General features: G+C 37.8%; 1 long non-coding RNA gene across 1 annotated transcript in view; it reads right to left on the bottom strand.

Annotated features, from left to right (window-relative positions):
* Positions 1 to 528: 528 nt before the first annotated feature.
* Positions 529 to 14983, bottom strand: part of LOC134730541 (uncharacterized) — a 32258-nt gene continuing 17803 nt past the window's right edge. Inside the window, exon 4 of the long non-coding RNA XR_010112330.1 lies at positions 529 to 792. This is a non-coding gene — a long non-coding RNA (uncharacterized LOC134730541). The remainder of the gene's footprint in view (positions 793 to 14983) is intronic.

Here is a 14983-nt window from a genome sequence, read left to right as displayed (position 1 = left end):
AGTGTTATGTGCATGTATCTTGAATTAAATCATTAATATTGAATAATATTCTTCTTGAATTACCAGTCAACATAAGTACTTGGGAATTTTGCAGATATAATTCAGTAATGGACACAAAGTGAGATCATCAATGTTTTTGCTTGCATATTATTTTTAATAAAAAAGAATATCATTTTAATAAAAAAGAATATCCATCCAAATTATGTTATTCTTTTAAGGAGAAAAGTGAATATTTTCTATTTATCAACTCCTTTTAAATCAACTCCTGAGTAAACTGACTGGAAGCCTAAAGAAAACTTTAACATTTAGGTAAATATTTTGTGTGGGACAAAGCATTTCTGGAGGTTATGATTGTTTTTGGAATTGAGGTAGATACATTGGCAAAGGAGATGGGGAAGCCATGCCCAGAGACATAGGCTGGCATCCAGGAGAAAGTGACATAGTGGGAATCAAGGACAGAAGGAGCCTTGAAGAAGTCAAGAATGCCAACTGGGTCAAATGCTGCTGAGAAAATATGATAAGGTTGGCAAGGGTCCATTGGATTTATTGTCATAGAAGTCATAGGCGGCCAATTTGGAGGAATGGTGAGCACAAGAACCAGACTGGAGTGGCTACAGAAATTCAAACCAGGAGCCAGCACTGGTTTCAATGTTGAGAACCCCTTACATCCTTCAGAACCGTCTGACGGTGAAATGGACTCCTTAAGAGATCATGTGTTTCCTGTACATGGAAATGCTCAAGGCAAGGTTGAATTGCCAGTTTTCAAAGATGTGATGGCATGAATTGAAACATCTGTTGAGAGATGAAGAAAGGTATCTATTTAATACTCCTAAGGATCTTCCAGATACTAAAAACAAGCTTTCTAACTTTTACAGGGTTTGGTCTTATTCAGCCATAAATAATAATATTATCAATAATAGCATGTATTATTATTATTATTTGAGACAGAATTTTGCTCTGTCGCCCAGGCTTCAGTGCAGTGGCGTGATCTAAGCTCACCACAACCTCCACCTCCCAGGTTCATGCAATTCTCTCACCTCAGCCTCCTGAGTAGCTGAGATTACAGGCGCCCACCACCACGCCTGGCTAATTTTTGTACTTTTAGTAGAGACTGGGTTTTACCATTTTGGCCAGGATGAACTCCTGACCTCAGGTGATCTGCCCACCTCGGCCTCCCAAAGTGCTGGGATTACAGGCGTGAGCCACCATGCCCGGCCAACATGTATTATTGATAGTTAAGTGCTTTATAGCTTATACAAAATAAGTCTTGCTTACACAGTTTGCCTAATCCTCACAACAATCCTAGAAAGTAGGTAGGCAGTCATTAACAGTAGAGCTGTTAAATGTTAAGGCAAAAGCTTCATCCCAGGTCTTCTAACTTTAAATGCAGTGCTCTTTATACCACATTATAATTCTTCACATTTATTCACATGCTTCTGATTCATTCTCTTTTGATTCAGTGGCAGCCAATGTTGCACTTTGTGAGGTTACAAATGGAAGAAAACCCTCTAACCACATAGTTCAGTATTCTGTGCTACAACCATGTCTGAACCTTGGGTCATCTGAGAAGAGGCCCAGGATAGGTGGCAGGAGTGAGGTAATGTACACTGACGATAACCATTGCATTTTTAATCACAAGGAACTATGACAAGTGGCTACCAAAAATAATGGCTGTTGACCCTGCTAAAATAGCAAAGACAGATCATTTATATATTGAGGGTACAGCCTCTGGGGCTCAGTGGATGCCCAATATCTTTTAAACTTAGCTGCTCTCACATTATTGAATACAATATATTTCTTGTGAAAATGAGCTCCATGCCCTTGATTTCATTTCTGGATAAACGTCACTAACCCCACTTTCCTGTCTTGGACAAATTTGTGACATAGGTGAATACCAGGGATGCTCATTTTCTACTAACAGATTCTGAAGGGAAATTGAAAATTCAAATGAAAAATTCAAAAGCACATGCATCAGTACATCATGGTATTGGTATATGCTGACTATGAACAAATATGCCAGATGCCCATTTCTAAGTGTCACCTTCCTAAGCCCTATTCAGAGGTAGGCCATGTCATGGAAAAGGCCTACCTAGATGCTAGAGAGTGGAGAAAACCCTTTGCTACTTGCTCCCTTGAGTCTTTATTGGCAAAGTTGTTGTTGAAATTAACCACAGTTGTAATCTCATAACCACATACATGATGGAAGTTCTCAAAATGGTTTTATAAGGGTCAGGCAACAAAAAACAGAGGGAGAATTTTTGATGTTGGTTCACAATACTATTAAAATGAAAAAATAATTTTTGACTTGAATATTACCCTATTATAATTAATATAACTTATAACCTGAAAATGAGAACATGTACATTTTGATCTATCTAAACTCAATGAGGAAAGACAGTTTATGAGCTAAAGAAAATATAGGAATTTTGTTTATATTTCTATATATTTCCATGCAGCCTTCTTATGCTTTTAACTCTAAATTAGCAGTTACAGATCATGATAGAGATGTACAGATTCTGAGAACTGGCTACAAGATTAAGCAAATAGAAGTCTCATGTAGTTGGAAGGCAAAAAGGAATTAGAAATATCTACAAAATCGTAACAGAAACATCATTCCCTCAAAATTACTGGGGAAAGAGAGATTTTGGTTGACAAATATACAATCCCTCTAAATATAATCTAGAATAATAATGCCTTCAATCTAAAGTAAGTAAAAGTAAGAACGAAAAAACAAACAGAGAAAGTAGGAAGAACTTTGGCCTTAAGAAATTAAAATATATCAATAAACAAAATTTTGAGTATAAACATAAACATATTTGTACATGAGCAAAAAATGGATTGTTAACAGCTAAAAGGTAGATAGTAAAAGTGTCAAAGTTATTCTGAACAATAGTAGATCTCACAATAGGAGATATTCTATTCTGAAACACAAAAATACGAAATATCCTGTCTGTGGCTCCCCATGTCAAAGAAGGCATGGTATTAATAGGTATATGAATATGGGATTAATGTAACAAATATTTATGAATACCTACTCTATCCAAGGCATTTTTCTGGGTACTAGGGAAATATCAACAAACAAAACCGAAAAAAATCCCTGACTTAATGGAATCAGTGTTCTAATACAAGACATCAGCAATTAAAGGATCATTAACTAAAATGCTATGCTAGAAGCAATAAGCATCCAAGGGAAAAAGTAAAATATACAATGAGATATGCAGTGTCAGGGAACAGGAGCCAACATCTTAGATGGGTGCCAAGAGAAGACATCACTAACAAAGTAACTATTTTAGCAAATGACTGAAGAAAAAGAGGGAGGGAACCAGAAGAGTGTCTGAGAGAAGACCATTCCAGGAATAGAAAAACTTCTACCTCAATGCACACTTGAGGTAGAAGTGTGCATGTCTTGTCAAGGAAAAGCCAGAGGCCAGCATGTCCAGGGCAGCAGGAACAAAATGGAGAATAGTTGGGGATGACCTCAGAAAGATAACGAGAAGTTGAGTAGATCCAGTAGGGCTTTGCAGTCGTTGTATGGATTTTATCCTTTACACCAAAATGACAATCCACCAGAGGGTTGAAACAGAGGAGTAATGTTACCTGTCTTAGATTGTAAGGTTCTCTCTGACTACAGGGTTGGGATTGCACTGAAGGGTAGCCCTTGAGGAAACAATTAAAGGGTGACTTAAAACTCCACATGCTCATGCTGGTGGTCTGAGCCAGGAGTATGACTGTGAGGATGGAAATAAATGGTTGCATTACAGACACATTTTGGAGACAGAGCTGACAGTATTGGCTGAGAGATTTTCTGTAAGTTGTGAGTGAAAGAAAAAAGTCAAAGATGGCACCATAGCCTTTGAAGCCTGAACACTGAGAAGAAGAGACAACCCATTTCCTGAGATGAGGGAGGAGTTCATTTGGGGGTGTGGTTAGGTTAAGATCAGGTTCTCCTCTTTTAGATACGTCAAATTCGCAATCCCAAATTAAACATCCAGCTGCAGTTCTTAAAAAGGCAGTTAGTTAGAAAAGTCTGAAATTCAGAAGAGAGATCTGGGCAAAATATAAATTTTGAGACTCATCAGCATATACATGGTAATTAAAGAGTTAAATCCGTGAGAGATGATGATATCATTGAATGAAACCTTTATAGTAATTTAAAAAAAAAGTATAACTAAAATATCAAATGATTTTGTCATGATTTTATATACAAACAGCCCTTTGTATGTGTGGGCTGGGTTCCCACATCTTTAGATTCAACTAAGCATAGATAGAAAAATATTCAATAAGTAAATAACACAATAAAAAAGTACAAATTTAAAAAATGGTATAACAACTATTTACATAGTATTACATTGTAGTAGGTATTATAAGTAATCTAGAGATGACTTAAAGTATATAGGAGGCTGTGTGTAGCTTAAATGTAAATACTACACCAATTTATATAAGGGACTTGAGCATCCCTGGATTTTGTTATCTCTGGGGGTCCTAGAAACAATCTCCCAAGGATACAATTGAACCACTGTAACTTACTAAATGTGCAGATGTCCAGTCACTGTAGCTATGCATGCATGGGTATATATGCACACACTTTTATATATACATATGCATATGTATGTGTATTAATATTGTATAATATTAAAGATATTAATACTGTAAAGAAAAACTAGCCATTGTATGAAAAAGTTGTTCATATGTACACCTAAAGAAGAAAAATATCACAGAAGTGTAGTGTTTCTTTTGTAGAGAAGGCTATCTCTACAGTCAGCTGTCTGTCTATCTATCTATCTATCTATCTATATCTATCTGTCTGTCATCTATCACAGTCTATTCCCACAAGCACCTCATTATGTGACATCTATTACCTTGTGGAATTTACTATTCATTCAAAGGTTGGCTGTCAGCCTTATGGTCTCAGAAAATGGATTTTATCAGTACAATGAGCCTATATTGTGATAGGCTGTTAGTGGTTGAGCAAGGCTATTTTTTCATCTTCTTGGGGACATACTAGACTATATTGCTCATCTCCTTTGCAGTTATATGTGGCAAGAAGCAGTGGAAGTGATGTATGCCGATTCCAGTGCTGGCATCTAAAAATATCCCAGGCATACTTCTCTATGTTCTTTTCTCTTTTACTGAGTTGAATAAAAACTGTTCCAAATGATCTAAGAGCTACATCTGCATACATTTTTACTGTTTTGTTATTCCTGTACTGTTAAGTGAATAAGAACTAAACGTTTATTCTTTCTAAGCCATCATTGTTAATCTATCAAATAAGTAGATTTGCATTAATCTTTCTGTTCTGAAATATAAAACAGAACACCATTGAGAACACCAGCTTGAGCCTACCAAGGTTTCCATAAATTCTTCCTGCAAACCTACCCAATTTAAATGCAACCAAATTTTATTTTAAATTTTCACATTATTTGAATGCAGCCTTGAGCCTCCCCTTTAATTCTATACTTCCAGCTAATATCTCCCCAGATTGAAATTTTAAAGCTTCTAATGTAGATGTGTATAAGAAGCTAAAACATAATCAAAATGTTGCTTGGTGAACACATATTTGGAGCAAAGAGAACTGAGTGAATTAAGTATTTATCAGGATAAGATGGCCAAATATATTTATTTAATAATAGAATAGGGATACATGTGGGTGGTGCCAAGATGGCTGAATAGGAAGAGCTCCAGTCTACAGCTCCCAGCATGAGTGACAGAGAAGACAAATGATTTCTGCATTTCCAACTGAGGTACCGGGTTCATCTCACTGGGGATTGGCAGACAGTGGGTACAAGACAATGGGTGCAGCGCACCGAGCATGAGCCGAAACAGGGCGAGGCATTGCCTCACCCGGGAAGCGCAAGGGGTCAGGGAATTCCCTTTCCTAGCCAAGGAAAGAAGTGACAGATGGAACCTGGAAAATCGGGTCACTCCCACCCTAATACTGCGCTTTTCCAACCATCTTAGCAAACGGCACACCAGGAGATTGTATCCCGCACATGGCTCGGAGGGTCCCACACCCACGGAGCCTCGTTCATTGCTAGCACAGCAGTCTGAGATCAAACTACAAGGTGGCAGCGAGGCTGGGAAAGGGGCGCCCACCATTGCCAAGGCTTGAGTAGGTAAACAAAGCAGCCAGGAAGCTCGAACTGGGTGGAGCCCAACGCAGCTCAAGGAGGCCTGCCTGCCTCTGTAGACTCCACCTCTGGGGGCAGGGCATAGCCAAACAAAAGGCAGTAGAAACCTCTGCAGACTTAAATGTCCTTGTCTGACAGCTTTGAAGAGAGTAGTGGTTCTCCCAGCACGCAGCTGGAGATCTGAGAATGGACAGACTGCCTCCTCAAGTGGGTCCCTGACCCTCGAGTAGCCTAACTGGGAGGCACCCCCCAGTAGGGGTGGATTGACACATCACACAGCCGGGTACTCCTCTGAGACAAAATTTCCAGAGGAACGATCAGGCAGCAACATTTGCTGTTCATCAATATCCGCTGTTCTACAGCCTCTGCTGCTGATACCCAGGCAAAAAGGGTTTGAAGTGGACCTCCAGCAAACTGCAACAGACCTGCAGCTGAGGGTGCTGACTATTAGAAGGAAAACTAACAAACAGAAAGGACATCCACACCAAAACCCCATCTGTACGTCACCATCATCAAATACCAAAGGTAGATAAAACCACAAAGATGGGGACAAAACAGCAGAAAAACTGAAAATTCTAAAAATCAGAGTGCCTCTCCTCCTCCAAAGGAATGCAGCTCCTCACCAGCAATGGAACAAAGCTGGACAGAGAATGACTTTGATGAATTGAGAGAAGAAGGCTTCAGACGATCAAACTACTCCGAGCTAAAGGAGGAAGTTCGAACTCATGGAAAAGAAGTTAAAAACTTTGAAAAAAGATTAGACGACTGGCTAACTAGAATAACCAATGCAGAGAAGTCCTTAAAGGACCTGATGGAGCTGAAAACCACGGCACAAGAACTACTTGACGAATGCACAAGCCTCAGTAACCAATTCGATCAACTGGAAGAACGGGTATCAGTGATGGAAGATCAAATGAATGAAATGAAGCAAGAAGAGAAGTTTAGAGAAAACAGAATAAAAAGAAATGAACAAAGCCTCCAAGAAATATGGGACTATGTGAAAAGACCAAATCTACATCTGATTGGTGTACCTGAAAGTGATGGGGAGAGCGGAATAAAGTTGGAAAACACTCTGCAGGATATTATCCAGGAGAACTTCCCCAATCTAGCAAGGCAGGCCAACGTTCAGATTCAGGAAATACAGAGAACGCCACAAAGATACTCCTCGAGAAGAACAACTCCAAGACACATAATTGTTAGATTCACCAAAGTTGAAATGAAGGAAAAAATGTTAAGGGCAGCCAGAGAGAAAGGTCAGGTTACCCACAAGGGGAAGCCCATCAGACTAACAGCAGATCTCTCGGCAGAAACTCTACAAGCCAGGAGAGAGTGGGGGCCAATATTCAACATTCTTAAAGGAAAGAATTTTCAACCCAGAATTTCATATCCAGCCAAACTAAGCTTCATAAGTGAAGGAGAAATAAAATCCTTTACAGACAAGCAAATGCTGAGAGATTTTGTCACCACCAGGCCCGCCCTAAAAGAGCTCCTGAAGGAAGCAGTAAACATGGAAAGGAACAACCGGTATCAGCCGCTGCAAAAACATACCAAATTGTAAAGACCATCGATGCTAGGAAGAAACTGCATCAACTAACAAGCAAAATAACCAGCTAACATCATAATGACAGGATCAAATTCACACATAACAATATTAACCTTAAATGTAAATGGGCTAAATGCTCCAATTAAAAGACACAGACTGGCAAATTGGATAAAGAGTCAAGACCCATCAGTGTGCTGTATTCAGGAAACCCATCTCACGTGCAGAGACACACATAGGCTCAAAATAAAAGGATGGAGGAAGATCTACCAAGCAAATGGAAAACAAAAAAAGGCAGGGGTTGCAATCCTAGTCTCTGATAAAACAGACTTTAAATCAACAAAGATCGAAAGAGACAAAGAAGGCCATTACATAATGGTAAAGGGATCAATTCAACAAAAAGAGCTAACTATCATAAATATATATGCACCCAATACAGGAGCACCCAGATTCATAAAGCAAGCCCTTAGAGACCTACAAAGAGACTTAGACTCCCACACAATAATAATGGGAGAGTTTAACACCCCACTGTCAACATTAGACAGGTCAACGAGACAGAAAGTTAACAAGGATATCCAGGAATTGAACTCAGCTCTGCACCAAGCCGACCTAATAGACATCTACAGAACTGTCCACCCCAAATCAACAGAGTATACATTCTTTTCAGCCCCACACCACACCTATTCCAAAATTGACCACATAGTTGGAAGTAAAGCACTCCTCAGCAAATGTAAAAGAACGGAAATTACAACAAACTGTCTCTCAGACCACAGTGCAATCAAACTAGAACTCAGGATTAAGAAACTCACTCAAAACTGCTCAACTACGTGGAAACTGAACAATCTGCTCCTGAATGACTACTGAGTACATAATGAAATGAAGGTAGAAATAAAGATGTTCTTTGAAACCAACGAGAACAAAGACACAACATACCAGAATCTCTGGGACACATTCAAAGCAGTGTGTACAGGGAAATTTATAGCACTAAATGCCCACAAGAGAAAGCAGGAAAGGTCTAAAATTGACACCCTAACATCACAATTAAAAGAACTAGAGAAGCAAGAGCAAACACATTCAAAAGCTAGCAGAAGGCAAGAAATAACTAAGATCAGAGAAGAACTGAAGGAAATAGAGACACAAAAAACCCTTCAAAAAAGCAATGAATCCAGGAGCTGGTTTTTTGAAAGGATCAACAAAATTGATAGACAGCTAGCAAGACTAATAAAGAAGAAAAGAGAGAAGAATCAATGCAATAAAAAATGATAAAGGGGATATCACCACCGATCCCACAGAAATACAAACTACCATCAGAGAATACTACAAACACCTCTACGCAAATAAACTAGAAAATCTAGAAGAAATGGATAAATTCCTCAACACATACACCCTCCCAAGACTAAACCAGGAAGAAATTGAATCTCTGAATAGTCCAATAACAGGCTCTCAAATTGAGGCAATAATTAATAGCTTACCAACCAAAAAAAGTCCAGGACCAGACAGATTCACAGCCAAATTCTACCAGAGGTACAAGGAGGAACTGGTACCATTCCTTCTGAAACTATTCCAATGAATAGAAAAAGGGGGAATCCTCCCTAACTCATTTTATGAGGCCAGCATCATCCTGATACCAAAGCCTGGCAGAGACACAACAAAAAAGAGAATTTTAGACCAATATCCCTGATGAACTTTGATGCAAAAATCCTCAATAAAATACTGGCAAAACGAATCCAGCAGCACATCAAAAAGCTTATCCACCATGATCAAGTGGGCTTCATCCCTGGGATGCAAGGCTGGTTCAACATATGAAAATCAATAAACATAATCCAGCATATAAACAGAACCACTGACAAAAACCACATGAATATCTCAATAGATGCAGAAAAGGCATTTGACAAAATTCAACAACCTTCACGCTAAAAACTCTCAATAAATTAGGTATTGATGGAACGTATCTCAAAATAATAAGAGCTATCTATGACAAACCCACAGCCAATATCATACTGAATGGACAAAAACTGGAAGCATTCCCTTTGAAAACTGGCACAAGACAGGGATGCCCTCTCTCACCACTCCTATTCAACATAGTGTTGGAAGTTCTGGCCAGGGCAATTAGGCAGGAGAAGGAAATAAGGAGTATTCAATTAGGAAAAGAGGAAGTCAAATTGTCCCTGTTTGCAGATGACATGATTGTACATCTATAAAACCCCATCGCCTCAGCCCAAAATCCCCTTAAGCTGATAAGCAACTTCAGTAAACTCTCAGGATACAAAAGCAATGTGCAAAAATCACAAGCATTCTTATACACCAATAACAGACAAACAGAGAGTCAAATCATGAGTGAACTCCCATTCTCAATTGCTTCAAAGAGAATAAAATACCTAGGAATCCAACTTACAAGGGATGTGAAGAAACTCTTCAAGGAGACCTACAAACCACTGCTCAATGAAATAAAAGAGGATACAAACAAATGGAAGAACATTCCATGCTCATGGGTAAGAAGAATCAATATCATGAAAATGGCCATACTGCCCAAGGTAATTTATAGATTCAATGCCATCCCCATCAAGCTACCAATGACTTTCTTCACAGAATTGGAAAAAACTACTTTAAAGTTCATACAGCACCAAAAAAGAGCCCACATCGCCAAGTCAATCCTAAGCCAAAAGAACAAAGCTGGAGGCATCACGCTACCTGACTTCAAACTATACTACAAGGCTACAGTAACCAAAACAACATGGTACTGGTACCAAAACAGAGATATAGATCAATGGAACAGAACAGAGCCCTCAGAAATAATGCCGCATATCTACAACTATCTGATCTTTGACAAACCTGACAAAAACAAGCAATGGGGAAAGGATTCCCTATTTAATAAATGGTGCTGGGAAAACTGGCTAGCCATATGTAGAAAGCTGAAACTGGATCCCTTCCTTACACCTTACACAAGAATTAATTCAAGATGGATTAAAGACTTAAACGTTAGACCTAAAACCATAAAAACCCTAGAAGAAAACCTAGGCATTACCATTCAGGACATAGGCATGGGCAAGGACTTCATGTCTAAAACACCAAAAGCAATGGCAACAAAAGCCAAAATTGACAAATGGGATCTAATTAAACTAAAGAGCTTCTGCACAGCAAAAGAATCTACCATCAGATTGAACAGGTAACATACAGAATGGGAGAAAATTTTTACAATCTACTCATCTGACAAAGGGCTATTATCCAGAATCTACAATGAACTCAAACAAATTTACAAGAAAAAAAAAACTCCATCAACAAGTGGGCGAAGGATATGAACAGATACTTCTCAAAAGAAGACATTTATGAAGCCAAAAAAACACATGAAAAAATGCTCATCATCACTGGCCATCAGAGAAATGCAGATCAAAACCACAATGAGATACCATCTCACACCAGTTAGAATGGCAATCAGTAAAAAGTCAGGCAACAACAGGTGCTGGAGAGGATGTGGAGAAATAGGAACACTTTTACACTGTTGGTGGGACTGTAAACTAGTTCAACCATTGTGGAAGTCAGTGTGGCGATTCCTCAGGGATCTAGAACTAGAAATACCATTTGACCCAGCCATCCCATTACTGGGTATATACCCAAAGGAATATAAATCATGCTGCTATAAAGACATATGCGCATTTATGTTTATTGCGGCACTACTCACAATAGCAAAGACATGGAACCAACCCAAATGTCCAACAATGATAGACTGGATTAAGAAAATGTGGCACATATACACCATGGAATACTATGCAACCATAAAAAATGATGAGTTCATGTCCTTTGTAGGGACATGGATGAAGCTGGAAACCATCATTCTCAGCAAACTATCGCAAGGACAAAAAACCAAACACCACATGTTCTCACTCATAGGTGGGAATTGAACAATGAGAACACTTGGACACAGGAAGGGGAACATCACACACCGGGGCCTTTTGTGGGGTTGGGGGAGAGGGGAGGGATAGCATTAGGAGATATACCTAATGTTAAATGACGAGTTAATGGGTGCAGCACACCAGCATGGCACATCTATACATATGTAACAAACCTGCACGTTGTGCACATGTACCCTAAAACTTAAAAGTATAATAAAAATAATAGAATAGGGATAATCTCGTCAATGACACCAGGATAAGATTAATTTTAATTTAGGTTTTCTATATCTGAAACACTCCTCCGAGGACACGACCAACAACTAATTTTGTTTTTTTTCCATGCTTCTACTACCTGACCATCCTTGTTTTGATTAACCCTCCCCTTCTTCACACTACTGTTACTATGATGTCTCCCTGGTCCAGAACATTCAACTCTAACTGATTGGGCTTTGCTTTTACATTTTAATAGAAGATAAGTTGTTATCCATTTTCTAAGTTCTTGGGGAACAGGTTGAACTTCAAGTCCAGAGATATAGTTTAAGCTAATAATCTTTGGCCCCCTCCAAGATCTCTAGAAACTTATTCCCATAATGCCCAAAGATTAATGATACAAGCTTCTAAACCACAGATGTCAAAAGCCTTTCCTCTACTGAATGCTCCTGAGAAAAATTATCGTGAACTCCCAAAGTTTATGCTGGTCGTCAGTTGTCACTAACTTAGCCTCCTAACCTGCCAGAGCATTTCATCTTGGATCTTTGTGGATTAACTCTTACAACAGGCTTCTCCATATGTCTGCCAATTACTTTGCTGGGAACTGCTTGCCCCAAGCATCGACATAACTAGTCCCTCCATTCCCCAGAGCACAGCTTACACTAAGCTCTCTCTATTGCAACTTTAGAGGTCACTGGAAAATAACAAAACTAAAATACCAAGAGAAATTACAATTGCTGGGACCTGTCTTGTAGGCTAACTTGGGGACAAGGTGAACCTCTCATTCACCACTTCAAGCCCATCTCCCTCCTTTCCTGCTCTAAGATATATGATATGAGACTAGCCACTCCACTCAGGGGAAATCACTCATCCCAACCATGGAGATGGTCTTCAGATAGAAAGACACACATATTTCCAAATGTCTGTCCTATTCTGTCTTAAATTATGTCATTCACATGATGCCAATAGTTCAATGTATTTTGTGCTACATTAAGTCCTGTGCAGTTTTTTTGTCAAAATTTCCCTCTAAGGTGAGATCAAAAAGAAGTTCAAATCTTTAGGATTTTTAGGTACTATACTTTTATTTCAATTCTGCCACATTGTTTTTCAGTACAGAGAATATTTAAATACATATTTTTTAAACTTCCCTTGTTGTCACTTTCTTACAGTTGGCAGGCAGGCAGTTTCCCTGACCCATTTGTTATAAATCTAAAAGTGTTGCTTGGGGTCAGTCCTATTCTAGCAAGAAGTCTATGTCCTGATACATGTGACCGTCCCCATCTCTCACTGTCCAAGGATTCTTAGCCATGGCTCTGGAAATGAAGTTTTTTTAGAGGAGTCAAAAGTTATTAGGAAAACTGTAGACATCTGAAATGCCCATATGTTTCAAACACCACTGTCAAGAATGCATGTGGTGTGTGCCTGCAAGACAGAATATAATTTAATCTTTTTTTAAAAGGCAAGGCAAAGAAAATATTTTAATATCATTATACATAACTGGTGGAAAAAAGCCATGATTCCCTGAAATGTTACATACTGTTTTGTGTAAAATGGAGAAATTTACCAGAAAGATACTATAGTAATTTGGAGTCCACATACTCATAGATTCTTCTAATTCTAATTTGTCCTTTCCTGGTAGTCAGCAAGATCCTAATGCTTTGCTTGACTACTCAAAGAGGTGATTTCTTTTCAGTAAATTAAATCAATTTCCATTTGTTCTGGGTCTAGGAAATTTTATTTTCTCTTGTCTTTATTCAATTTTCAATTCATTCTTCCCAGAGCATAAATCAATGTCTTCCTTTGATTTCATGGCAGGTATTCCTATTTCTTCTGCATTATAGTAAAGCCAGAAAATAAATCATTATATTAAGCATTATTCCAGGCTTTAAAACTATAGTGGTAAAAGTAATGAACTAATATCAGGGCATTTCTAATGCTATGGAAAATATCAAAAGCTTAATGTCCAAATATATTAAAAATTTAGGAGAAATAATTAGATCCCCTTGGATAGGTTTACCATTTCAGCACTGTATCATGGAGCAGGAATAGTATAAACCGAGTGAAAAAAATGTTATTCCTGTCTTAACTCTCAGAAGAACTTAGGTCATAATGATAATTTTACTAAGACTCTTCTCTTCCTAGCACAATTCTACCTGTCTTGGTTTAGATTTGCAATTATATATAGAGAGAACTAATATAGTTCTCTCTATAATATATAATATATAATTATAATATAGTTCTTTATATATTATAGATAGTATCATATATATTATATATTATAGATAGTATCATATATATTATATATTATAGATAGTATCACATATATTATATATTATAGATAGTATCATATATATTATATATTATAGATAGTATCATATATATAATATATTATTATATATCCTATAATATATAATATTCTTTATATATTATATATATTTATGTATATATTTATATATTGTATATATTTATATATTATATATAAAGTACTATATATTATAGTATAATATATAATTATATATTATAATTATACTATATATATATATATAATATACAGAGAGAACTATATTAGTTCTCTAGGGCTGCCATTGCAAGGCACCACAGACTGGGTGGCTTCAGCAACAGAAACAGAAATTTGTTTTCTCACAATTCTGGGGCTGGAAGTCTGAGATTAAGTTGTCAACAGGACTGGTTTCTTCTGAGGCTTCTCTCCTTGGCTTGAAGACGGCCATCTTCTCTTCCCTTTATCTTTACATGGCCTTCCCTGTGTGCATCTGTGTCCTAATCTTCCTTCTTAAAAGGACACCAATTATATTGCATTGGGGCCCCCCAATACAATATAATTAGCTTAATAATTATACTTTTGTATAAACCCTGTCTCCAAATAAAGCCACATTCTGAGGTCCTAGAGATCAGGACTTCAACATAAGAACTTGGTGGGAGAGGGACACAATTCAGTTCATAACAGGAACAATTATTCCTAAAGAGCACTATGTGTGGCCTGGCAGAGATCATAGAGACATTTTGTCAGGAAACTAAACACTGAGATGAAATTTGTATCTGCCCTAATAAAAGGTAAAATATAAAAAATAAGAATGCATACTTTTAGCCATATGTGTCAAAACAATGGTGGATCAATGAAAACTTTAAACTTTTCCTGTTAAATAGCATTGAGTGGTTCAATTCTTTCTCCAGCCCTGTACTCTCTTACTCCCTTG

Source organism: Pan paniscus, chromosome 5, assembly GCF_029289425.2.
Source record: "Pan paniscus chromosome 5, NHGRI_mPanPan1-v2.0_pri, whole genome shotgun sequence".
Taxonomy (NCBI): Eukaryota; Metazoa; Chordata; class Mammalia; order Primates; family Hominidae; genus Pan; species Pan paniscus.
This window is presented reverse-complemented; position numbering and strand designations above follow the sequence as displayed.